The following is a 26,665-nucleotide window of genomic DNA, read 5'->3' on the forward strand; positions in this document are numbered from 1 at the left end:
TACAGTGCTCTGCACACAGTAAGCGCTCAATAAATACGATTGAATGAATGAATGAGAGGGGGAGGAAGGAATGGGCTCAGTGTGGGAAGGCCTCCTGGAGGAGGTGACCGATCGGGGGAGGGCCCAATCACCGCCCCCCTCCGTCTAAGCCCCGCCCCCGCCCCGCCCAATCACCGCCCCCTTCTGGCTAAGCCCCGCCCCTCCCGGCTCCCCGTCCCTGATTGGCTGTTCCCCGGCCCGGCGAGGGGAAGCGGGCGGAGGGGCGGGGCGGGTGACGTCACTTCCGGTGTACACAGCCGGGCCGTCGCGGTTCGTGAGGCGAGCGGTCGTGAGGTGAGGAGGAGGAGGAGGAGGAGGCGGGAGGGCGGGATGGCCGACAGATCGACCGACCGACTGACGACCGACCGACCGACCCCGGGAAGCCCCATCTGTGGGGAGGGAGTGATGGCCGTCGGGCCCTGAGGGAACGGCCCGCGGCCCGGGCCCAGCTGGGCCCCCCGCTGACACCTGTCACTCAAGGCCGGTGTCTGCCTGTCAGTCAGTCAGTCAGTCCCACACATCATTATTATTATTATTATTATTGCTATGGTTATTATTGTTCTCTGTCTCCCCCTTTTAGACTGTGAGCCCACCGCTGGGTAGGGACTGTCTCTATATGTTGCCAATTTGTACTTCCCAAGCGCTCAGTACAGTGCTCTGCACACAGGAAGCGCTCAGTAAATACGATTGATTGATTATGGTACCTGCTAGGCGCTTACTACGCGCCCGGCACCGTCCTAAGCGCCGGGGGGAGATGCAAGGTCATCAGGTTGCCCCACAGCCTTCATCCCCATTTGCCAGATCAATCAATCAATCGTATTTATTGAGCGCTTACTATGTGCAGAGCACTGTACTAAGCGCTTGGGAAGTACAAATTGGCAACACATAGAGACAGTCCCTACCCAACAGTGGGCTCACAGTCTAAAAGGGGGAGACAGAGAACAGAACCAAACATACCAACAAAATAAAATAAATAGGATAGAAATGTACAAGTAAGATAAATAAATAAATAAATAGGGTAATAAATATGTACAACCATATATACGTATATACAGGTGCTGTGGGGAAGGGAAGGAGGTAAGATGGGGGGATGGAGAGGGGGACGAGGGGGAGAGGAAGGAAGGGGCTCAGTCTGGGAAGGCCTCCTGGAGGAGGTGAGCTCTCAGCAGGGCCTTGAAGGGAGGAAGAGAGCTAGCTTGGCGGGTGGGCAGAGGGAGGCCATTCCAGGCCCGGGGGAGGACGTGGGCCGGGGGTCGATGGCGGGACAGGCGAGAACGAGGTAAAGATGAAGGCACAGAGAGGTTAAATGACTTAGTAATAATAATGATGATGGTATTTGTGAATAGTAATAATAATAATAATGACATTTGTGAAGCGCTTATTATGTGCCAAACACCGTTCTAAGCGCTGGGGGGAATACAAGGGGATCAGGTTGTCCCGCAGGGGGTTCACGGTCTTCATCCCCATTTTCCAGATGAAGGCACTGAAGCACAGAGAGGTTAAATGACTTAGTAATAATAATGATGATGGTATTTGTTAATAATAATAATAATAATGACATTTGGTAAGCGCTTATTATGTGCCAAACACCGTTCTAAGCGTTGGGGGGAATACGAGGGGATCAGGTTGTCCCGCAGGGGGTTCACGGTCTTCATCCCCATTTTCCAGATGAAGGCACTGAAGCACAGAGAGGTTAAATGACTTAGTAATAATAATGATGATGGTATTTGTTAATAATAATAATAATAATAATGACATTTGGTAAGCGCTTATTATGTGCCAAACACCGTTCTAAGCGTTGGGGGGAATACAAGGGGATCAGGTTTTCCCGCAGGGGGTTCACGGTCTTCATCCCCATTTTACAGATGAAGGCACTGAAGCACAGAGAGGTTAAATGACATAATAATAATGATGATGATGGTATTTGTTAATAATAATAATGACATTTGTTAAGCGCTTACTATGTGCCAAACACCGTTCTAAGCGTTGGGGGGAATATAAGGGGATCAGGTTGTCCCGCAGAGGGGTTTACGGTCTTAATCCCCATTTTACAGATGAAGGCACTGGAGCACAGAGATGTTAAATGACTTAGTAATAATAATGATGATGGTATTTGTGAGTAATAATAATAGTAATGACATTTGTTAAGCGCTTACTATGTGCCAAACACTGTTCTAAGCGTTGGGGGGAATACAAGGGGATCAGGTTGTCCCACGGGGAGCCCACAGTGTTCATCCCCATTTTCCAGATGAAGACACTGAAGCACAGAGTGGTTAAATGACATAATAATAATAATGATGATGGTATTTGTTAATAATAATAATAGTGACATTTGTTAAGCACTTACTATTGCCAGACACCGTTCTAAGCGTTGGGGGGAATACAAGGGGATCAGCTTGTACCGCAGGGGGTTCACGGTTTTAATCCCCATTTTACAGATGAGGGCACTGAAGCACAGAGAAGTTAAATGACTTAGTAATAATAATGATGATGGTATTTGTGAATAATAATAATGACATTTGTTAAGCGCTTACTATGTGCCAAACACTGTTCTAAGCGTTGGGGAGAATACAAGGGGATCAGGTTGTCCCCCGGGGGGCTCACAGTCTTCATCCCCATTTGCCAGATGAAGGCACTGAAGCACAGAGAGGTTAAATGACTTAATAATAATAATGATGATGGTATTTGTTAATAATAATAATAATAATGACATTTGTTAAGCACTTACTATTGCCAGACACCGTTCTAAGTGTTGGGAGGAATACAAGGGGATCAGGTTGTCCCACGAGGAGTTCACGGTCTTAATCCCCATTTTACAGATGAAGGCACTGAAGCACAGAGAAGTTAAATGACTTACTAATGATAATGATGATGGTATTTGTTACTACTACTAATAATAATAATGACATTTGTTAAGCGCTTATTATGTGTCAAACACCGTTCTAAGCGTTGGGGGGAATACAAAGGGATCAGGTTGTCCCCCAGGGGGTTCACAGTCTTAATCCCCATTTTCCAGATGAAGGCACTGAAGCACAGAGAAGTTAAATGACTTAGTAATAATAATGATGATGGTATTTGTGAATAATAATAATAATAATGACATTTGTTAAGTGCTTACTATTGCCAGACACCGTTCTAAGCGTTGGGGGGAATACAAGGGGATCAGGTTGTCCCACGGGGGGCCCACAGTCTTCATCCCCATTTTCCAGATGAAGGCACTGAAGCACAGAGAGGTTAAATGACTTAGTAATAATAATGATGATGGTATTTGTTAATAATAATAATGACATTTGTTAAGCGCTTACTATGTGCCAAACACTGTTCTAAGCATTGCGGGGAATACAAGGGGATCAGGTTGTCCCACGGGGGGCCCACAGTCTTCATCCCCATTTTCCAGAGGAAGGCACTGAAGCACAGAGAGGTTAAATGACTTAGTAATAATAATGATGATGGTATTTGTTAATGATAATACTAATAATAATGACATTTGTTAAGCGCTTATTATGTGCCAAACACCGTTCTAAGCGTTGGGGGGAATACAAGGGGATCAGGTTGTCCCACAGGGGGTTCACGGTCTTCATTCCCATTTTACAGATGAAGGCACTGAAGCACAGAGAAGTTAAATGACTTAGTGATAATAATGATGATGGTATTTGTGAATACTACTACTAATAATAATGACATTTGTTAAGCGCTTATTATGTATCAAACACCGTTCTAAGCATTGGGAGGAATACAAGGGGATCAGGTTGTCCCCCAGGGGGTTCACAGTCTTCATCCCCATTTTACAGATGAGGGCACTGAAGCACAGAGAAGTTAAATGACTTAGTAATAATAATGATGATGGTATTTGTGAATAATAATAATAATGACATTTGTTAAGCGCTTACTATGTGCCAAACACCATTCTAAGCGTTGGGGGGAATACGAGGTGATCAGGTTGTCCCCCGGGGGGCTCTCAGTCTTCATCCCCATTTTCCAGATGAAGACACTGAAGCACAGAGAAGTTAAATGACTTAGTAATAATAATGATGATGGTATTTGTGAATAACAATAATAATAATGACATTTGTTAAACGCTTACTATTGTCTAATTTTAGACTGTGAGCCCACTTTTTAGACTGTGAGCCCACTGTTGGGTAGGGACTGTCTCTATATGTTGCCAACTTGTACTTCCCAAGCGCTTAGTACAGTGCTCTGCACACAGTAAGCGCTCAGTAAATACGATTGATAAGATAAGATAAACACCGTTCTAAGCATTGGGGGGAATACAAGGGGATCAGGTTGTCCCCCAGGGGGTTCACAGTCTTAATCCCCATTTTATAGATGAAGGCACTGAAGCACAGAGAAGTTAAATGACTTAAATAATAATGATGATGGTATTTGTTAATAATAATAATGACATTTGTTAAGTGCTTAGTATGTGCCAAACACCGTTCTAAGCATTGGGGGAATACAAGGGGATCAGGTTGTCCCATGGGGGGCTCACAGTCTTCATCCCCATTTTCCAGATGAGGGCACTGAAGCAGAGAAGTTAAAGACTTAGTAATAATAATGATGATGCTATTTGTTAATAATAATAATAATAATAATAACATTTGTTAAGCGCTTACTATGTGCCAAACACCGTTCTAAGCGTTGGGGGGAATACAAGGGGATCAGGTTGTCCCCCGGGGGGCTCACAGTCTTAATCCCCATTTGCCAGATGAGGGCACTGAAGCACAGAGAAGTTAAAGACTTAGTAATAATAATGATGATGGTATTTGTAAATAACAATAATAACAACATTTGTTAAGTGCTTACTATGTGCCAAGCACCGTTCTAAGCATTGGAGGGAATACAAGGTGATCAGGTTGTCCCATGGGGGGCTCACAGTCTTCATCCCTTTAGACTGTGAGCCCACTGTTGGGTGGGGACTGTCTCTATATGTTGCCGACTTGTACTTCCCAAGCGCTTAGTACAGTGCTCTGCACACAGTAAGCGCTCAATAAATACGATTGATTGATTCATCCCCGTTTTACAGATGACACTGAAGCACAAAGTTAAATGACTTAATAATAATGCCATTTGTTAAGTGCTTACTATGTGCCAAGCACTGTTCTAAGCGCTGGGGGGAAACAAGGTAATCAGGTTGGCCCACAGGGGGCTCACAGTCTTCATCCCCATTTTCCAGATGAGGGCACTGAAGCACGGAGAAGCTAAATGACTTAGTAATAATAATGATGGTATTTGTGAATAACAATAATAACGACATTTGTTAAGCTCTTACTATGTGCCAAGCACCATTCTAGGCGCTGGGGGGAATACAAGGTGATCAGGTTGTCCCACGGGGAGTTCACAGTCTTAATCCCCATTTTACAGATGAGGGCATTGAAGCACAGAGAAGTTAAATGACTTAATAATAATAATGATGATGGTATTTGTGAATAATAATAATATTGACATTTGTTAAGTGCTTACTATGTGCCAAGCACCGTTCTAAGCGCTGGGGGGAATGCAAGGTGATCAGGTTGTCCCCCGGGGGGTTCACAGTCATAATCCCCATTTTACAGATGAGGTCACTGAGGCCCAGAGAAGTTAAGTGACTTGCCCAAAGTCGCACAGCTGACAAGTGGCAGAGCCGGGATTAGAACCCATGACCTACGGTTCCCAAGCCCATGCTCTTTCCACTGAGCCACGTTGTGCTTACTATGTGCCCAGCACTGTTCTAAGCCTGGGGATAGATACAAGGAGATCAGGTTGTCCCACGTGGGGCTCACAGTCTTCATCCCCATTTTCCAGATGAGGGAACTGAGGTCCAGAGAAATGAAGTGACCTGCCCACAGCAGATAAGTGGCAGAGCGGGGATTAGAACCCAGGCCCGTGCTCTATCCACTGTACCAAGCTGCTTCCCATAAATCCTGACTCCAGCAGGTGAACAAACAGGTACCACGGGGAGCCCACAGTGTTCATCCCCATTTTACAGATGAAGGCACTGAAGCACAGAGAGGTTAAATGACTTAGTAATGATAATGATGATGGTATTTGTTACTACTACTACTAATAATAATGACATTTGTTAAGGGATGCCTTTTTCCTGACGAAGAGCAAATGGCACCAACAAGGAAAGGGAAAGGCAACAGCAAACGCGAAACGGCCTTAGCCACAGTCCTGCTTGCCAGCCGCCGTTCCCTGTTCGACCCAGCGCTCCAGCTGCGGGGAAGTTTATTATTAACAGTAATAACAACAATAATGGTATTTGTTAGGCACTTACTCCATGCTAGGTGCTATACCAAGCGCTGGGGCAGATACCAGCAAATCAGATTGGACACAGGCCCTAGCGCCGTGTTCCTGATGAGGTAACTGAGGCAGAGAGAACTCAAGTGACCCGCCCGAGGTCAGCCAGCAGACAAGCGGCAGAGGTGGGATTAGAACCCAGGACCTGCTGACGCCCAGGCCCGGGACCTACCCACTAGGCCACGCTGCTCTCATCATCATCATCATCATCAATTGTGTTTATTGAGCGCTTACTGTGTGCAGAGCACTGTACTAAGTGCTTGGGAAGTACAAATTGGCAACATATAGGGACAGTCCCTGCCCAACAGTGGGCTCACAGTCTAAAAGGGGGAGACAGAGAACAAAACCAAACATACTAACAAAATAAAATAAATAGAATAGATATGTACAAGTAAAATAAATAGAGTAATAAATATGTACAAACGTATATATATATATATATATATATATATACAGGACATATATACAGGGTGTAGAGCTGGGAAGACTGACGGGTTTGTAGAAGCAGTGTGGCTTAGTGACCTCCATGTGGAACGGGGACTTGGTCCAACCTGATGAACTTGTATCTACCCCAGTGCTTGGCACATAGTAAGCACTTAACAAGTACCTTAATTATTATAATTTGGAGCTGTTGTTCACGCGGGAAGTCTCCAGAGATGTACATACTGCTTGCTCTCTTGAAGGTCCTGAGGGATCTCTTTCCAGGAGATTTATATCACTGCGCTTGGTTGTACTACAAGTACTAAAATGTAGGGCTTCAGTCAAAAATGTATTTAAAAATTGTTTTTCTAGGCTGACATACTTTTTATGGGCTCAGATCCGGGCTCCCAGATCCCTGGTTGACCAAGACTTCATACAGGTTGTAAAGACTTCAAAGCCAAGTATATTCGAGTATATCTCTCCTATATCTCCTAACCATTCAAGAAATCAGTGTTGCTTGAACTTTATTGGTACAGATTAGACCTATTCTTTTCAGAACTGCAGTCTGCCTTTACCCGTCTACCCCCGAAGGCTACAGTGCTTCTGTGTGTATTTCAGTCCATGGCACCAGGAACTCTTGGTTGTAAAAGGGAATAAATCCGTTTTTATACTGGATTTTTTTTTCTTTCATTCAGGACCTGGAGATATTGTGAGATTTTAGCCAGATGAGTTTTGGTGATGTTAAAACACTGATGAAATGTAGTCTTTTCAAAAAATGTATTTCATGTATATTTGTCTTTGATTTCCTTAATCAGTGTATTTTCTTTCACTTTTCTGAACGCTTCACCCTTCTCAATGCCATTGGGCATCCTTCTCTATTCCTAACATTTTCCCTTTTGCAGAGCAAAGGAAGCAAGCTTTTCCTGTTCTCGAGCAGACACTGTCACGTGCCCGTCACTATAGTGATTGAATTTTTTTCTGCTGCATTTCTTGCAGTAGATACTTGGGTACAATTCCCTAAAGCAAAGTAGAGACTGTTGAGAGCTGACGTAGAGATTAACCTTTCCAAGGACCAAAACAGAAAACCTAGGGTAACTACCCTAACTTTTGCGAGGAGTAGTTTTACTAGGCTATATGATGAAAGAATGTAACCAAGAAAGGGTAAGGGGTGTGCCTTTCTGCTTGTAGGAAGTCAGCTGGCAGTATTGCTTGAGTAAACTGAAGATTTGTGTTGGACATCCTAAGAATTTTGTTTATGTCTGTGTACAGTTTGCCAAGTGCAAACCCTTTCCTCGATCCTAAATAGCTACAAATTCTATTCTTTTCTGGGTGGGTTGGGGTGATGACTTGAAATTATATCTCTTGCGACTTTTGTGTGTGCTAAAATGGTTCCAAGGTTGGTTGAAAACAATTTATACATTCTTTTTTTCTTCTGAGTGTTTTCCAAGGGATCTTTTTAAAATTTCCCCTCATATTTTATTCTCAAGGGAGAACATTATGCAAAGACCAATCCTTGATAAATGCAGCATGTCTTGTATGCTCATTTGCTGAATTTGTTTTCTTGTTCATCGGTTAAGTAACTGCCTTTCCAAGGGAAGTGTTTAAGTTTGCTCTGGTCACTTTTCACTGTGGCATTTATGATACTAATCTTCCTCTATTTTTGCACACAAATACGTAGGTTAACATTGGAGACAAAGATAGAAAAGTCTTCTCAGATTCCCTTGGCAAGCTTAGGCTTTTTTTAAATCTAAAATTATCCACAGATTTTGAGAGCTCAGAGAATTTTTCAAGCTTTGCTTAGATGCCTTTAAAATGAGCAATTTTTTAATCGTTGTGATGACATCTCAATTTCAAGCTTAGATATAGTACCGGGTTGAGCATTAAATAGGACAAGGGGTCAGGAACCCGTGGCTTGGGAGCTTCATACGGCTCTTTTGAGACTCAAGAATGGCTCTCTAGCAGGTGCCTCTTGTGGTCTTGGCACTGGGTGGGCGAAGCCATTAGCTTTGCCCCCAGAGCAAACAGCTCTGGAGGAAGCCGGAGCCCACTGTTGGGTAGGGACTGTCTCTATATGTTGCCAATTTGTACTTCCCAAGCACTTAGTACAGTGCTCTGCATGCAGTAAGCACTCAATAAATACGATTGATGAAGCCAGGCAGGAAGTAGCCGGGCCACCGAGCAGCTTTGAGCCAGAAGCTGGCTCAGTGACTCTCTAAATGGCTGGGTGATTTTAAAAACTTCTCCTTGGCCCCCCCAAATACCCTGTGTTCACTGCCCGCCTTCAGCAAACAATAATGGCCCCAAGGTGGGCCAGCGAAAGGCAAGGCAGGGGAATGGACATTCCTCCTCCACGTGTACTTGGGACAAAAGCAACTACGATGCCAGGAGCATCGATATGGCTTGCATACTAGGCAGGGTAGTGCCCCTTTGCCTGGCGATGTGTTTTCCAAGTCCCGGAGGTAAACAGTGGTGGAGAGAAGGAAGGAAACAACCACTGTAAATTCATTCTCTTGGCCTGTTGTCCCTTCTCACCCATCTGTCTCGCCATCCCCCCAGCTTCTGTTCCCTACCCCCGGCGGGGTAAGACATATGCTAGTTTTACCAAGTTCCCCCGTCCTCTCCTTGCCTATCTTCTCCTGGTGTTCTTGCCGCTGGAGAGTTTATTTCAGGTTGTCTCCAAGGTAACCTGCCCTGAGGATGAAGTGAGAATAGGGGCAGAGGCACAGGCAAAGACCAGCCCTCAGAGCCCTTCCTTTCTTTTTCCGGCTCACGCCAAGGGTAGGAGCGGAGACTAGGGGCTGTCCGCAGGCCTCTTTCACTCTTCCTCCCTTCCATTCCCCTCTTCCCTTCCTGTCTTTGCTGGCGGCAACAGTTGTTACTATAAAGCAGCCACATGGTATAATCATGTCACATGGGGGCATGGGGGAGGGCATAAATTCTGTGACTCTTTGTGCACTAACTACACAAATGTTTCACTTGGTTAGGTGGTTCCGGATCAACAGGTTGCCGCCTCCTGAGATAGAATAGTTTGATTGGAATAGAAAATGTTCCCCTTTGGCTGAATTGGTGGGCCTCAGTGCTACTGTTGAAAAATAATAATAATTGGGTGCCTAGTGGAAAGAGCACAGGCCTGGGAGTTAGAGGACTTGAGTTCTTATCCCAGATCTGCCACTGGCTTGCTGCAGGACCTTGGGTAAGTCATTTAACTTCTCTCTGCCTCAGTTCCTTCATTGGTAAAATAAGGATTAAATACTTGCTTTAGCCTTATGTAGGACAGGGACAGTGTTTAACCTGATTAACGTGCATTACCCCAGCATCTAGAACAGGGCTCGATGCATAGTAAGAGCTTAACAAATATAAGAAGAAAGTTTTTACTATGTTCCAAACTCTGAACTAAACACTGGAGTAGATACAAGATAATAAGGTCAGATACAGTCCTTATACAGCAGGGGGTGGGAGGACAGATCTTTCATCTTCGTTTTGCAGCTGAGGAAACTGAGGCACGGAGAAATGAAGTAACTTGCCCAAGATACCCAGCAGGAAGGCAGAGGGTTGTATAATTTGTGTGATTAAATTAATTTATCTCACATTGGTGGTGGGAATAAGTTTTTTACTTCCTTAAATGAGACTGTGTATAAACAATGTCATCTTCAGTTGTCTCTTTTGTGTATAAGCCATTTAAAGGGAAATGACCCTGGCCAGATAGCAAGAGGAAGATAAGAGGATATCATTAGGAGGGGAACAAAAAGACATATCATGTTCATCCATTTTAAAAAAAACATAATAAAAATAGTAATTCAATTTAAAATACTTGTGCTCCATCCGGTTATGGAATGGTGTCTCAGGTGCACTGTAATAAATTCTGAAGGACCTATTTTTCAGTCCTTGTTCAAGAAACATAAATCCTAGTTAATCTTAATTTGACACCCTCATAATGATGGAAGAACATTCTCTTAACGGAAGTCAAAGACTCTATTTCTTGCTGGATTATTCTCCAGTTTTAACAAGCTTCCAAATCGCAATCAGAATGATAAGCTGCAAAGTACATATAACACCCATATGTGATTTGAGGCAACATTGAAATCATCAAATACAGCTAAACTCAGTGTTCCAAAATGTAAGGAACCCAGGCTGGTTGAAATGCTTCATCCATCTGCTTCTTGGATATCATGGTGGCATGAATTGCAGAATCGGATATTTGTGTCCAATAAATACGACTCTATTTAAATCCTTGGAGAAAACTGGAATCTCCTTGATCACGGATGCTAGAGCCTCAACTGACTTAAAGACCTGTTGCGGTCCCAATATCAGGGGAGCAGGCCAGATAAACCCACCGAAAATTCCCTCGAAGGGCAGGTTGCTGACTCAGATTGAATCCGCGATATGTGCGGCCCAGTTGTTAGAGCAGTCGGGCATGTTGTACTAAGCGTATCGGTCAATCACCGGTATTTACTGAGCACTAACTGTGCAGAGCACTGTCCATTGAGAGTCTAGGCAAGACGGGATCAGTGGATTTTCCTAATATCTGGCATCTGGATATGAAAGTTTTATTTAGGATTTTTAACGTTACTGAAATGTGTTAGGAGATTGCCTTGTCAGGACTCCCCTGAATTTCCCGTAGATTATTCATTCATTCATTCATTCAATCATATTTATTGAGCGCTTACTGTGTGCAGAGCACTGTACTAAGCGCTTGGGAAGTACAAATCGGCAACATATAGAAACGGTCCCTGCCCAACAGTGCGCTCACAGTCTAGAAAGGGGAGACAGACAACAAAACAAAACATGTAGACAGGTGTCAAAATCATCAGAACAAGTAGAATTGTAGCTCTATGCACATCATTCACAAAATAAATAGAATAGTGAATATGTATAACTAAAATAGAGTGATAAATCTGTACAAATATATAGAAGTGCTGTGGGGAGGGGAAGGAGGTAGGGCGGGGGGATGAGGAGGAGGAGAGGTTGTGAATGCAAGAGGTGATGGGGTGAAGTAGGAAGAGAGGAGTTGGTGAGGGAATTCTCAGAGTCCAAGTACAGTTCATAATATTCACAATTGTAGGTAGCAGGCAAGGTTTAGGGATCTGTGCCTCTGACCACAGTGATTCCCAACAACCTGGAATCGCTACCCTAACCTACTACTTTGGGCAAGTCACTTCACTTCTCTGGGCCTCAGTTCCCTCATCTGTAAAATGGGGATTAAGACTGTGAGCCCCACGTGGGACAACCTGATCACCCTGTCTCCTCCCCAGTGCGTGGCACATAGTAAGCGCTTAACAGATGCCATCATTATTATTATTACTACCCTCCAAGAAGGGGGCATAGGCGGAGGAGGGCACCTCCACAGTAGTTACATACATATCCTTGGTTGCTTCCTTTATCTTTAATTGATTTTACTGTTTCCTTTGCTAGACTGTAAGCTTCTCAAGAGCAGGGATCATGTCAGTCAGCTGTATAGTACTCTCTCAAGTCTTTAGCACACTACTCTGCACAAAGGAAGCACTCAGTAAATACCACTGGTTGGTTGTTGCATGCAATTCCTCATAATCTCTCCCTATCCTCTTTTGTCTTATTCTCCCTCCTCACCAATTAAAAAAAAAATTTCTCTCAATTTAGTTGAAATTTTACAAATCTTGTTCAATTTCTAGGAAAATAACGGCATAAGAACTGAAAATGAGAGACTATATTGTGTGTACAAGTGTATTTACACTCATGACAGGGTACCAGCAAAAACTACCCTGCAGAAGAACGTTTTATCTGAAACTAATACCGTGAATTTTTTTTATGGCATTTGGGAAGGGCTTACTATGTGCCAGATGCTAGGGTAGATACAAGCTAATCAGGTTGAACACAGTACATGTCCCACATGGCGCTCACATTATTAATCCCCATTTTTCAGATAAGGAAACTGAGGCACAGAGAAGTTAGGTGACTTGCCCAAGGACACAGCGGAGAAGGCAGATTTCAGTTATAACTATCTCTGAATACAGTATATACTTCTCCTATTCTATCTTTTTTTTTTTAAAAAAAAGATATAGCCTTGCAGTTAGCTCCGTTGAAAGAGCCATGCTCTGAGAACCCAAGTTCTAGGCCTCACTCTGACTGGTGGGGTTTTGCCATTAGAAGGGAGGGTTCCTGGCCTCTTCCTGAAAGAGGACAGCACCAGCAGGAATTTTGAAAAATAGCTGAATGGTGTGGAGAGTAAAGACTTTAGTAGCTATCAGGGCCCAGTGGTTCAGGCTACAACAGCGTAGCATCTGTGTGTACATTTTGTTTCACCAGTGGAAACGAGTAGCAGGAAAATGAGTGTAACGTGGTGCATTCCAAATCACCGACAATACTTTCTTTTACGCAAGTTTTGATCCTGAAGTCTTAGGACCGCAGCTTTTAGGAATCTCCATCGTGATTATTTTTAGGTATGAGGTATATGACAAATATGGGTGGAATTAAGTGCATGCACAGTCACATCAAAACACAGGTTCTGGCACCCTGAACACATGTAACCAACCAGTCTCACTTCGGGTCGTCTGCGATTAGGAACTTTGGAAACTGATGCTGCAGAAATTCATTCAGTCATTTTCTGAGCGCTTACTGTGTGCAGAGCACTGTGTTAAGCGCTTCCAAATGGGCTAAGCCATGAAAGAGGCCTTCAGTGCTCTCTTGGAAGAAATGGGCAAGGTTGCGAGGTCACCTTTCATTTTTTTTTGTGCAAACCAAGAGGATCGGTTAATGTGATAGTACAGAAATCCCTTTAAATTCTCTCTTACAGGTAAACTCTTTTCAATTAAAACAAATCGTAGAGTGGGTCACTCATTGTGCTGCCTCTGACCAGGTCAGCTCTGCTTCTAAGCCCTTAATTGACTGGAGGCAGCAGCTGCAGGGCAGGAAGGAGCAACTGCCAGAGACAGAGTGCTGCAGCAGAGGGGAATGGTAGCAACGCTTCACTTCCTCAGCTCCTGCCAACAATGTCTCAAGGGCACCAGGACAGAGAGTTTAACGGGGGTGGGGTGCGGGCGGAAGCACTATAGGGGGTGGATATACCATGGTGTGTGGCTAGGGTTGTCGTTGACTGTATGGGCAGTGGAAAATCTGCCTTTAATAAAACTCTTTTGGTCTGTACTGTCCCCATTCTGCATTTTTATAGGCAGGACAATTGCACACGCCTATTCAAATGATATTTTAAAAATCATAATGGAAAGTTGTCCAGTGGAATGTTGGGGCAGAGTAAAATCAGAAATGGAAATCAGTCAGTCCATTAATCAGTAGTATTTTTTGAGTGCTTATGTGTGCAGAACACTGTACTAAGTGCTTGGGCGAGTGAAATGCAAGAGTCGGTGAAGAGTCGGTGCTTGGGCGAGTGAAATGCAAGAGACACATTTTCCTGCCCTCAAGGATCTTATAGTCTAGGAGGATAGGTTGTTCAGTCAGTACTAGCAACCAGAATTAAGCAGGTTGACCTGTGGGAGGATCTGTGGGTGAGTCTTTGTTCTTCCTACTGCTCCCAAATATTCCAAAGAAGTTTTTATGGCCGACTTTGCCCTTATGGATTGTAAACTGCTTGTGGGTAGGAAATGCATGCTCTGCTTCTGTTGTACTTTTCTAGAGACTTTTTATGGTATTTTGCTTTGAGTACAGGCTGAGTGACCATTACGACTGTTAGTAGAGGGAACCAGGGCAGCAGAGGAGGCAGGAAGAAGGGCACGAGGAAGAGGTTGGTGGTAGGAGAGAGAGGAGAATGAGGCACAGTAAGTAGGTAGCTGGAGATGAACAAAGCAGGCCGTAGTAGGTGAAGAATGGATAAAATAGGAGGGAGAGGCGTGATGGTAATGCATTAAAACCAGAGGTCAGGAGTTTTCCCTTGATGCAAGGAGGAACGGGCAAGCGTTGGATCATGTTTATAAATTCTTTTGTACCCTTTCAAGCACACAGGACAGTGCTCTGCACGCAGGTGATCAGTTAATGCTATCGAAATGGAGGTTTTGGAGGAGTAGTGACTGTCTTTTGCAGTACAACTTTTTAGAAAAATGATCCAGGCAACAGAGTGAAATATGGACTGAAGAGGGGGAGAGAGTGGAGGCCAATTTAGAGGTCAAGCTGGAATATTTTTTACACTCTTTTGACCTCGGCTCCTGCTCCCAAGTACCTTGGTTTGATAGCAGTTCCCCTAACCTGCAGGAATCTGGGCTGGGGGAATGCTGTGGCAGTGGAACAAAGTTGAGGGTGGTCAGGGTGCCCCAGGGAGATACTCTAGGTTTTGCAGATTTCCACAGAAGGTTCTGTATGATGTTATGTTACATTGTGTAACCTGCTCGAAGCATATAATATCACATGCCCAGAATCTCCAGGTGCTGTCCGTGGCCTCCCCACAGGCTAACTGTAGTTGGGTTTGGAGCCCGCATTGCCACTGAAGAAACACGTACTCGAAAAGTGGTATGCAGTGAGGCAAGACACCCTTCAAGTTTTTTTTATGAAGAGTGCCCAGCTTCAGTTCATAGATAAAAATGACCTTCCTTTGTTTCTTGAATCCTTAAACATCCTTCTTCGAGAGGGACTTCATGCAAGAGCAAGCTGTGTGTACGTTTTGGTGTTCATTTGGACAGGATGTTTAGAGAAGAAACCCTTTTGGCCAAGCATTTCTTTCAGTTTGCTCTTTACTTTTTGGGGGGATTTGCGTGTTTAGAAAGGGCTTTCTTCACAGCGTGGGCTGTCTTGCAGGAATGAAGTTCTAATCCTTGAGGAAAGAAATGGAAACCAAAAATGATGTCAGAGTTGATGCTTTGATTTCACCACAACACCACATCTAAGGGAAAGAAATCATATTATTGGTACTTTGTTTGTAAATGTAATACATTGTGGGGAACATCAAAAGAGTCAGCTACGAGTGACTTTTGTCCCTTGCATTGTAAGTTATACTTCTGTGTTTTTCATACTTTCAATAGGAACCGACAGTCTCAATGATGTTTTCCCTTAAGCCCAACCCTTCACCCGTGACATTTATGCAGTGTTTTTCTGGAATAAAAACTTTTCTTTATCCAATTGACTAACTAGCATAGTTGACCTCTGGTGTTTTGAAAGTAAATTTTAGCTTGGTTGGCCATGTGGTCCGGAAAAGTTTTAGTCTGGTTAAGTGAAATCAGCAGTTGCTTTATAGAGGTACTAGATGTGAAATCTGATCAAAACCACTAATGATACATGCTTTGTGTTTGTATAGGAATGTCACATTTTTGTGGCGACATTGGTATAGATAGAGCAATTGTATCATCAACACAAGATTTAGTTAGAACTTACTGGAGGAAGCAGTGTATTTCAGAATATAGATGAAACCAGTATATTTTCTTTATTAAATAGATCTTTTCAAGATATTCCTCTTAAAAGTAAAGAGTTAACCATTTTTTCTAATTCTTCCCTTCTGAAGCATTCCATAGTTTCTTTTCCTTTCCACCTAAAGTTGTCATGACTATTGCATCATAACTGAATTGTGCATTGTGCCTCGTGTGTTTTTAGCCAATTCTTTTGTTGGTTTTCGTTGGTTGTTCTTAATTAGGCAAGTTGGGCACAGCTTACCCTCTTTGCAGTATGCCTAGCCTCTACTCTCTCCAAATATGAATGTATTTAATCTTGGCCAATATAGGAAAAAATGAGGTCTTTGATCTTTCTACAGTGTATTGGTTATGGCAGCCAGTTTCACCTAACTCGACCGGCTCATTTCTTGACTGAGGATCCTCTAGGAAAAGAAAGAATCAGGTAAAGCGGTACCTACTCTGCCAATCCAGGAGTAGATGACTAATCTACTATTTATAACATAGGTGATGCCCTGTAGAATAATTGCTGCGTAGAGGAATACCTTTGGGGGGGAAAAAATGTCTTGGTGTTTGAACTTTTAGGCAGGAGGGCAGTTCTTTCTGTAAGCATCGCTGTTTCCAGTACTTAACTAGCTGTAACTTGAAGGCTGCATCTTTGCACAGGATATGGGGTTGGCAGGAATTGCAGACATTCCAAACTCCTTGAGCAAGTTGTCTACACCTGCCACCTCCACTTCCTCTCTTTCAGTTCTCTCCATGATCCCCTGCAGTCTGGCTTCCAGCCTTTTCACTGCATGGAAACTGCCCTCTCTAAGATCACCGGTCACCTCCTTCTGGCCAAATCCAACAGCCCCTACTCCACTCTAATCCTCCTTGTCCTCTCAGATGCCTTTGTCACCGTGGACCACTCTCTTCTTCTGGAAACCATAACTAATCTTGGCTTCACTGCTACTATCCTGAGAAGCAGTGTGGCTCAGTGGAAAGAGCACGGGCTTTGGAGTCAGAGGTCATGGGTTCAAACCCCGGCCCCGCCAGTTGTCAGCTGTGTGACTTTTAGACTGTGAGCCCACTGTTGGGTAGGGACTGTCTCTATATGTTGCCAACTTGTACTTCCCAAGTGCTTAGTACAGTGCTCTGCACACAGTAAGCGCTCAATAAATACGATTGATGATGATGATGATGACTTTGGGCAAGTTACTTAACTTCTCTGTGCCTCAGTTCCCTCATCTGTAAAATGGGGATTAAGACTGTGAGCCCCCCCCGTGGGACAACTTATCCCCTTGTAACCTCCCCAGCGCTTAGAACAGTGCATTGCACATAGTAAGCGATTAATAAATGCCATTATTGTTATTATTATTACTATCCTCTCTTGGTTCTCCTCCTACCGCTGGCCACTCCTCCTCTGTCTTTTTCAGCAGATTCTTCCTCTGCCTCATCCTCTCTAACTGTGGGAATCCCTCAAGACTCAGTTTTTGGTCCCCTTCTATTCCTCATCTACACCAGTTCCCTTGGAGAACTCATTTGCTCTCATGGCTTCAGCTGCACTTCTATGCAGATGATTACTACATTTATCTCTCCAGCCCTGACCTCTCTCCTTCTCTGTAATCCCATATTCTCTTCTGCTTTCAGGACGTTTCTACCTGGATGTCTCACCGACACTATACGCTCAATGTGTCCAAAGCTGAACTCCACAACGTCTCTCCCAAAACCTCTCCTTGCCCCTACTTTCCCACCACTCTCGACAGCTTCACCATCCTTTGGGTCTCACAAACCCATAGCCTTGGCGTTATCCTTGACTCTTCTGGCTCTTTCAATTTGCACATTCAGTCACTTACCAAATTCTGTTGGTTCAGTCTTCATAACATCTCCAGAATCTATGTGTGAACCCGGGCCTTTATCGCTTGGTTGTTAGGCAGTCACACCCTTATAATAATAATAATAATGATGGTATTTGTTAAGCGCTTACTATGTGCAAAGCAGTGTTCTAAGCGCTGGGGAGGTTACAAGGTGATCAGGTTGTCCCATGGGGGGCTCACAGTTTTAATCCCCATTTCACAGATGATGTAACTGAAGCACAGAGAAGTTAAGTGACTTGCCCAAAGTCACCCAGCTGACAGTTGGCAGAGCCGGGATTTGAACCCATGACCTCTGACTCCAAAGCCCGTGCTCTTTCCACTGATCCACGCTGCTTCTCGTTATCTGAGAAGCAGTTACCTGCTTATCTGACTGCAGGGAAAGAGGGAAGATGAAGAAAATGGCCACCTCTGCATAAGATATGTTCCCTGCCCATCAGCTAGGGATATATATATGCTTATACTGCCAAGAGGCACTATAACTAAGTTATTTTGGGGGGAGGTATTATTGGGGGACTAGTTAGGACAGGACATCTCTGAACAACGTCAGTGATTGTCAATTCTTGCAAAGCGGATATTTAAAAAAATTACATAATAATTGCAAAGCAGTAATATAAATAAGAATTTCATAGATCTGGAATAAGTAGGGTTATCTCCTTTTCCTCAGCATACCAAGCATGCTTTCTGCAAGACGTAAAAATGTGTTGCATTGGCTAGTATAATTTTTTTTTTGACAGCTTTGTTTAAAAGCATTATGGGAATTGTGGTTGAGACGGTATTTCAGTCCTGGGTGTGTGCTGCATGAGTCTGTCGTGAATTTGAGTTCAAATTCCCAGATTATGATTTTTAGATTGTTTACAGACGAGTAAACTCACATCTCCTTTATTTCCTCCTCTTTCCTTCCTCCGCTCCCTCTTTACTCTGCTTTTAACTCCAACTAAGGTGGCTCGATTTCTAGTCCACTCTGGCTCTCATTTGGTTTTATCGTTTAAGGTACAAAATGGGTACGGGAAATAAAGGCATTAAAAAGGTCATCTTTTCGTGGGATCTTTAAAGACACTTGAGTTACCATAGGTGGATGTTAAGATGAAATAGAAATGAGTGATTAGAATGAAAGAAAATCCTGTAACACGTATTAACTTTGGCCCAATTCTGAAATCTACATGTTTCAAATTCTGTCTGGAAAAAAGCTGACTCAGCTTTGGCACCAGAAAGAAAGGATTTGAAAATCATATTTGTGTCTTAGTTGAGGGTTCCCCCCACCCCCCTAGGGATTTTTCAGGCTGCAGTAAGGAAAGATTGCAAGCATAGTCCTTTCTTCACCAGATTATTTAGAAATTTAATTAAAGACTTCAAAGGTCTTGAGCACAAGTAAACCCTAAAATCATTCACAGTATTTGTTTTATTTTTACTATGGTGGTTTAATATTGGGTTGGATCGAATAACCACAAAAATTGCAGAAGGAAGTCTTTAAATGGAATCTTCATATTTTAGCCCTGGGAAGAAGTATTAAAAAAAAAAAATGAAAGAAATGAGACAAAATCGGTGGAAGCTATCTGTATTCCAGATAATTCAGTAAATAAATCTAGAGGTATAGTTCTTTGTCATTCAAGTTAATGAAGTCCGTTGTTGGGCAGGGACCATCTCTATATGTTGCCGACTTGTACTTCCCAAGCGCTTAGTACAGTGCTCTGCACACAGTAAGCGCTCAATAAATACGATTGAATGAATGAATGAAATCTCTTTATTTAAGCAATATTCATTGACTCAGTTCTATTTATTGAGCGCTTACTGTGTGCAGAGCACTGTACTAAGTGCTTGGAAAGTACATTTCAGCAATAAAGAGAGATAGTCCCTGCCCACATTGGGCTTACCAGTCTAGAAGGGGGGAGACAGACCTCAAAACAAGTAAACAGGCATCAATATAAATAAATAGAATTATAAATTAATAGAATAAATGGAATATAAATAAATAGAATAGATACGACATATATACAAGTGCTGTGGGGCGGGGAGGGGGGTAGAACAAAGGGAGTGAGTCAGGGTGACCCAGAGGGGAGGGGGAGCTAAGGAAAAGGGGGACTTTGGGTAATTAATGATATTTTGAGCTTTCCTTCTGCATTATCTGGACTCTCTGTCTTTGCTCTCCTCCTGCAGCCCCACAGCACTTATGTATATACCTATAATTCTATTTATGTTGATGCCTGTTTACTTTGTTTTGATGTCTGTCTCCCCACCCCACTGTAAGCCCATTGTGGGCAGGGATTGTCTCTATTGCTCTATTTTACTTTCCAAGCACCTATTACAGTGCTCTACACACAATAAGCACTCAATAAATATGATTGAATGAATAAATAATGGTTGAATTATCTAATTTAAAGATTTGAATTTAATGACATCTACTGTATTTAGACAGGTCTTCAATGGTAATTTAATTAGAAAGTCCATGTTCACTTTCAATAACAAATAGGTATCTGTTAACTAAATCAGATGGACTGATTTTCCTTTGCCTGAAGGTCCAAATAAGAAAAGTTATTTTATTTTAATGTGGGATTACCTGATAGAGTAATGAAGAGCAAGATTTGAGGTCATTTATTTCAGGCCCTCTTCTGCTGCCTTAGGACTGCATTTTTAAAGTGGTATTTAAGGGCTTACTTTATGCCTGGTACTATACTCACCATTGGGGTAGACGCAAGGTAATCAGGTTGGACACAGTCTCTGTCCCACATAGTGCTCACAGTTTTAATCCCCATTTTACAGATGAGGTAACTGAGGCAAAGATGAGCCCATGCTCTGTCCAGCAGGCCAGGCTGCTTCCCCTATGTGCAGAGTACTGTACTAATCGCTTGGGACAGTACAAAACAACAGAATTAGCACTCACATTCCCTGCCCATAAGGAGCTTACAGTCTAGAGAAGGAAGGTGACTTGCCCAAGGTCACACAGCACACAAGTGGCGGAGCTGGGACTAGCCTCCAGGTCCTCTGACTCCCAGGCACACAGTCTTCCACTAGGCCACACTGCTTCCTTTCTACGTATATTGTAGAATTTGATCTTAATGCTGAGCTCCACATCCCAAGACTGATTGATTGCCCCATTTTTATAGCTTCTGTATTTTCATTTACCTCAGTTGGACTTGATACGCCATTAGCTCTGCCTTCTGAATAACTCCGCATTTGGGTCTGCATCAGTCACTGTGGGGAGTAGTGCCTTTTTGTAGGAAGATGACTTTAGGGGAAAGGACATCGCCGGGACAGAAGTGGAAGATGCCAAAACATTTCCCATTCTCAGTCATGGGATCTGAGTGGCATTTCCTCTAGCCCTTCAGATACGTACAGTTCTCCAATAAATGTACCTCTAGTTATGTCACCAGTCAATCAATCAATCAGTCGTATTTATTCAGCGCTTACTGTGTGCAGAGCACTGTACTAAGCGCTTGGGAAGTACAAGTTGGCAACATATAGAGACGGTCCCTACCCAGCAGTGGGCTCACAGTCTAGAAGGGGGAGACAGAGAACAAAACATATTAACAAAATAAAATGAATAGAATAGACATATACAAGTAAAATAAATAGAGTAATAAATATGTACAAACATATATACATATATACAGGTATATACATATATACACCACATAAAACTTTTCTTTGGGGTAAGGAGAATTGCTGGCATAATAAAGATTGAGGGAGGAACCATAAAGATGGTGTTTAATACAAAACCAGCAAAGAAAATAAAGGTTATTTCTGCTCTCAGTAACTTTTCATTGTGTTTTATCTAGGGAGAAGCTCTCTTTGACATGTAAATTAGTGGATTGATATGGAGAGGGACAAGTCTTATTTCAAGTCCCCATCCTTTAAAGTTATCACCGCGAAAAGGGGACATTAGCTCCAGGTGTTTAGTTAAAAATCGGAAAGTGGAAGAACTAAATTCTGATGTAATTGCCTAATATTTTACAAAACTCAATTTTTGTTCACTTCATAAGCTGGGACGGGCTTTTCACTTATTGACTATCATCAGTTTTTCATAGATACCAACCATCCAGGTATGGGTGCTTAAACTGTCTCATTTTAGTGGCATTTGGTCTAATTGCAGCAAAATAACATGTCAGTAGTAGTTTTCTTCTCCAGATTCTCATGAATAACAAGGTGAAATTAAAAAATCTCAGAGGATGAAGAGGTGGCAGATATTTAAAGAGGAGTTTTCTCTAATGGCAATTTTACATCTCTCGTTTTTAGGGGGGGTTTCTATCTTGGTGGCTATGTGCATTGAATTCAATTGCAGTTTGCTACCTGGCATGCTGCATCACCTCTCTTACTTTTGCCCTTTTCTGGTTCTGGTTTTAAATGTCATTAAAGGTACTATTAAAAAGATAATTTGTTTTGTTAACCTGGTAAAACCTTAATCACAGCTAATTTTGGACACTAGCATTTTATATGCTTTGAAAAGTATAGGACCTCTAATGGTTAAAATGAAAATATTTTCATTAATTCAAAACAACTCTGTCTTGATTTGTAGCATAGGTCAGCACAGGGACACCATATCTATGTTTAGAATAAGTCGGAGCCAATTTGGACATCCTTAAAGTTGGAGTAGTAATTCTCTCCCAGAACGAGAGAGAGATTACGAAGCTAATGCTGGACTTTAATGTGTCTTTTTTTATCCCCACAAAAATTGGTTTCCCCAGAAAAAGACATAAACTGTTTAATAAAAGTTTTTTGAAACATAATTAAAACCAGTTGGCCTTTTGGTAAAGTCTTTCTGTCTGAACTAAGGACCAGATATTTACTTAACAAAAGCCCTCCTGACCATGTTGTATGCTTTCCAAAATATTTGGGAGAACCCACATTTCCCATTCACTGTGTGAGGAAGTTTGATGGTGATGGAGAATCACTTCAAAGTCTATTTATCTATTTCTATTGCATTTCTAGAAGCCTGGTGGCATAATTGTGACATTTGTTGTGGTGTACAGGGACTGTGTCTACCAACTCTGTTGTATTGTACTGTCCTAGTGCTTAGTACACTGTTTTGCCGACAGGAAGCACTCAGTAAATACCATTGATGATGTTTTGTGGGTTCTGACTGGTGATTCTCCTACCCTAACACCTCTTCCCTAATCACTCCTTTCTTTGCCTCATCTCTCCCCATCCCATAGCACTTTTTAACATATCCTAATAGTCTGCCTTTTCCCCTCTCTGCAACTTGTTTTAATGCCTGTCTCCCTGTCTAGACAGTAAATTCCTTGAGGGCAGGGATCGTGATTACCAACTTGTCTTGTATCCTCCCATGTGCTTAGTCCAGAACTCTGTACCCGTACAACAGTAAATACCATTGGTTGATTTGACTGATCTTTTATTTATTGGTCACCTGCAAGTTATTGCGAGTTGTGAGAGCTACAAGAGGTGAGTCCTGAGATACCAAAGAGTATGGTATGCAACCTTCAGGTCCAGTCTGACTCCCCTCCCAGTAGGCATTTTATTTTACATTCATACACAGGGGACTTATCTGCTCACATGATTTTAGTACCATCTCTGTATGAAATGACTCCCAAATTCTCCTTACCAGCCCTAACTTCTCTCACTTGCTTTACAGTCTTGCATTTCCTCTTGCTTTTAGGACAACTCCAAAGATGATCCACTAGCACCTTAAACCCTATAAAGCAAAAACAGAATGTTTCATCTTTCTTCCTAACCTGATTTTTCTCCTAACTTCCTTGTGGTGATTATCAGCACCATCAATCCCGGTGCTTCAAAACTTACAACCTTGGTATCATCTTGGTCTCCTTTCTTTGTCAGTCTATCGCTAAATCAACCTGTTTTTCCTGCACAGCAATCCTTGGATCTGCATCGTCCTCTCCAGTCTTAAAGTCATCACCCTAGTTTACCATCCTTGTCAGCTTCTGGCTGGATTATCGTTATGGCCTCTCTGATTTTCCTGACTCTAACCTCTCCCCTTTATTCTAGATAGAGCTGCCCAGTTTATCTTGGCCAAAAACCTTTCATAATATACCAGTCTCCTCAAAAACCTTCAATTGCTACCCATTTTTCCTTCAATCAGACAGAAACTCCTACCTCTCCATAAGCTCTTTCTTACTTATGTATCCATTTTCTTCTTTCACTACATTTTAGCTTATACTCTTGGCTCTTCCAAGCTTACTTTCTAGCTAATGTGCTCCCGACTTTCCCACCTCCAGCCAGTTACCTCCACCTAGTCCCTTGCATTAAAACTTCTTGCGTGCCTTTCCAATAAACTGTGAAATGTCTTTCGCCATGTTCAAAGCTCCCCCCCACCTGTAAAAAGACACATCCTCCAAGAAGCAATCCTTGACTAATCCTCACTTCTTTGGTCATGTCATTCAAAAACCAGGTCATCCATCCATAGCACTCATATTTAGTGTCAGTTTGTTTCACTTGCTTCTGTTTTTAGGCTCTTGTTTTTGTTCCTGTTGTATGTTAGCAGTTTGTCTCTAATCCCCATTAGTTTATAATATCCTCAAAGGTGGGGACTAGCTTTGGCTCAATTGTGTGTTCCTCAGGGCCTAATACAGTCATCTACTACAGTAGATTTTCAATATATACTATTGATGATAATGGGCTACGGCAGTTCTCTCTGTGCATTGTAGGCTTGGCATTTTTATGGAGTTCTAGGAGAATGCTACTTAAGTAGAATTTCTGATTTTGTTTCCCCCGATGTACTCTGTCTCCAATCACCTCCACGTATTTTTGTGCATGTGCTCTCTCTTTCTCTTTCTCTCTCTCTCTCCTCGTCCTTTTCCCTCCTTCTCTCTTTCATATGGAAGGGAAGACATGAGATAAAATAAGGAAAAATGAAGCAACCGATGTTAATAATGCAAACCTATAGGAAGCTAAGGCCAAACAAAATAAAAGCTCCAGAGAGTGAAATGTTCTATTTTGAGAAAAAGAGGGCTATGAGACTATATAAAGATGTTGTAAGAATGAAATATCTTGAGAAATTATTTCATAACAATCATCATACTTAGTTGAAAAATAATTTTCCCACATTTCATTTGAGATTACTGGTGGGGAAAAAATCCATCATTTTATTACTTATCAACATCATCGTTATGATTACTAATTACTATTATTACTATTAATGATGACAGTAATGTGAGCACATGGAGCTCACAGTCTGAACAGGAGGGATCGAATCCCCATTTTACAGATTCATTCATTCAGTCATATTTATTGAGCGCTTACTGTTGCAGAGCACTGTACTAAGTGCTTGGGAAGTACAAGTCGGCAACATATACCCAACAACAGGCTCACAGTCTAGAAGGGGGAGACAGACCACAAAACAAAACTTGTGGACAGGTGTCAAAATCGTCAGAACAAATAGAGTTATAGCTATATGCACATCATTAACAAAATAAATAGAATAGTAAATATGTACAAGTAAAATAAATAGAGTAATAAATCTGTACAAATATATACAAGTGCTGTGTGGAGGGGAAGGGGGTAGGGCGGGGTGGTGGGGATAAGGAAACTGAGGCCCAAAGAGGTTCAGTGATTTGTCCAAGATCACACAGGCGAATGGTGGAGCTGGGACTAAGACCCAGGTCTCCTGACTCTTGAGCCCATCCTCTTTCACTAGACTATGATGCAGCTCCATTTTATTAACCTGATGTTTTAAAGAGTCCCTTTAACAACACTATGACTGTGAAAACTAATTTAAATTCATGCATTCATTCATTCAATTGTATTTATTGAGCACTTACTGTGTGCAGAACACTGTGCTAAGCACTTGGGAAGTAAATTCCAGCCCACCTCCACCTTTTCTTGCTCTTGGTAGTCTGCTTTTCAAAAAATGACTGCAACTCCTGTTTCATGGAGGCATATCATTAATCCACTCTATATTTCCCATTTAACACAAATCCTAAAAAATAGCTTGCATAGGCATCTTTGTATTTCTTTATGTCAGGGAAATGCTTATTTCCTTCTCTCCCAAATGTTTCTACAGATGGTATCAGGTCTTCAGGGAAAACCCCCGAAATTGATTTTATGTTCTCACTCTTATTGAGTACAGCTGGCTTACAGACATTTCTCAGGAAAATGGGGGGTGAGTTGGTTCTTAAAGGTTTTGGTCTTTTTACCTGTGAGAAATATCTTAAGAGGTACAAAAGCCCCCTTTAACCAACTCAGTTGAGATAGTAATGTGAATGTGGAGAAAATATCACCATTTTTATAGTATTTATACTGAGCATTTGTCTCTTGTCTGAAATTCTAAACTGAAAAATTTGAAGCTTAATAGATGCTCATCTCCATCTGCACCAAGTAAGCACTTGACAAATATTATTGACTTTACTTTAAAGTACTGAGATTTGAGGCATATTGTGTTAAAATCTCATTTTGATCATTCTCTGGAATGAAGAAGGTCCGTCGTATTTTTTTTACCATGACACTTTTGAAGTTCATTAATGGCCCAAAGTAATAATCAATAATGGTATAAATTGAGTGCTTACTGTGTAATATTTGAATCCTTTCAACTCTGTCATTACTGAAGGATTTCATGTACTTTTCTTATAGGAAGACAAGTGGTTGCAGTAAGAGGGAGCATATTAAGAAAGGAGGAAGGTTCATGAAATGGATGTTGGAAAAAGTAAGTGTTTAATGGTGGTCTGACATGAGTTTTTTTGATTTTGGAAAAAATGTCCATAGTCTGAAAAAGTCCTCATACTGAAGTCCTTTCCTTTCTTAGTTGTACCATGCAGGGGGTCATTTTTCCTCCATCCCTCCCTGCCAAAATTCCTGTCTCTGAAGGAT

At 42.3% G+C, this 26,665-nt stretch overlaps 1 protein-coding gene across 1 annotated transcript in view; it reads left to right on the forward strand.

The window, feature by feature from the left end:
- Positions 1–276: 276 nt before the first annotated feature.
- Positions 277–26,665, forward strand: part of GARRE1 (granule associated Rac and RHOG effector 1) — an 85,561-nt gene continuing 59,172 nt past the window's right edge. Inside the window, exons 1-2 of the mRNA XM_038753386.1 lie at positions 277–333; positions 26,429–26,501. The gene's annotated coding sequence lies outside the window, so the exon portion shown is untranslated. The remainder of the gene's footprint in view (positions 334–26,428; positions 26,502–26,665) is intronic.

This window comes from Tachyglossus aculeatus, chromosome 11, assembly GCF_015852505.1.
Source record: "Tachyglossus aculeatus isolate mTacAcu1 chromosome 11, mTacAcu1.pri, whole genome shotgun sequence".
Classification (NCBI taxonomy): Eukaryota; Metazoa; Chordata; class Mammalia; order Monotremata; family Tachyglossidae; genus Tachyglossus; species Tachyglossus aculeatus.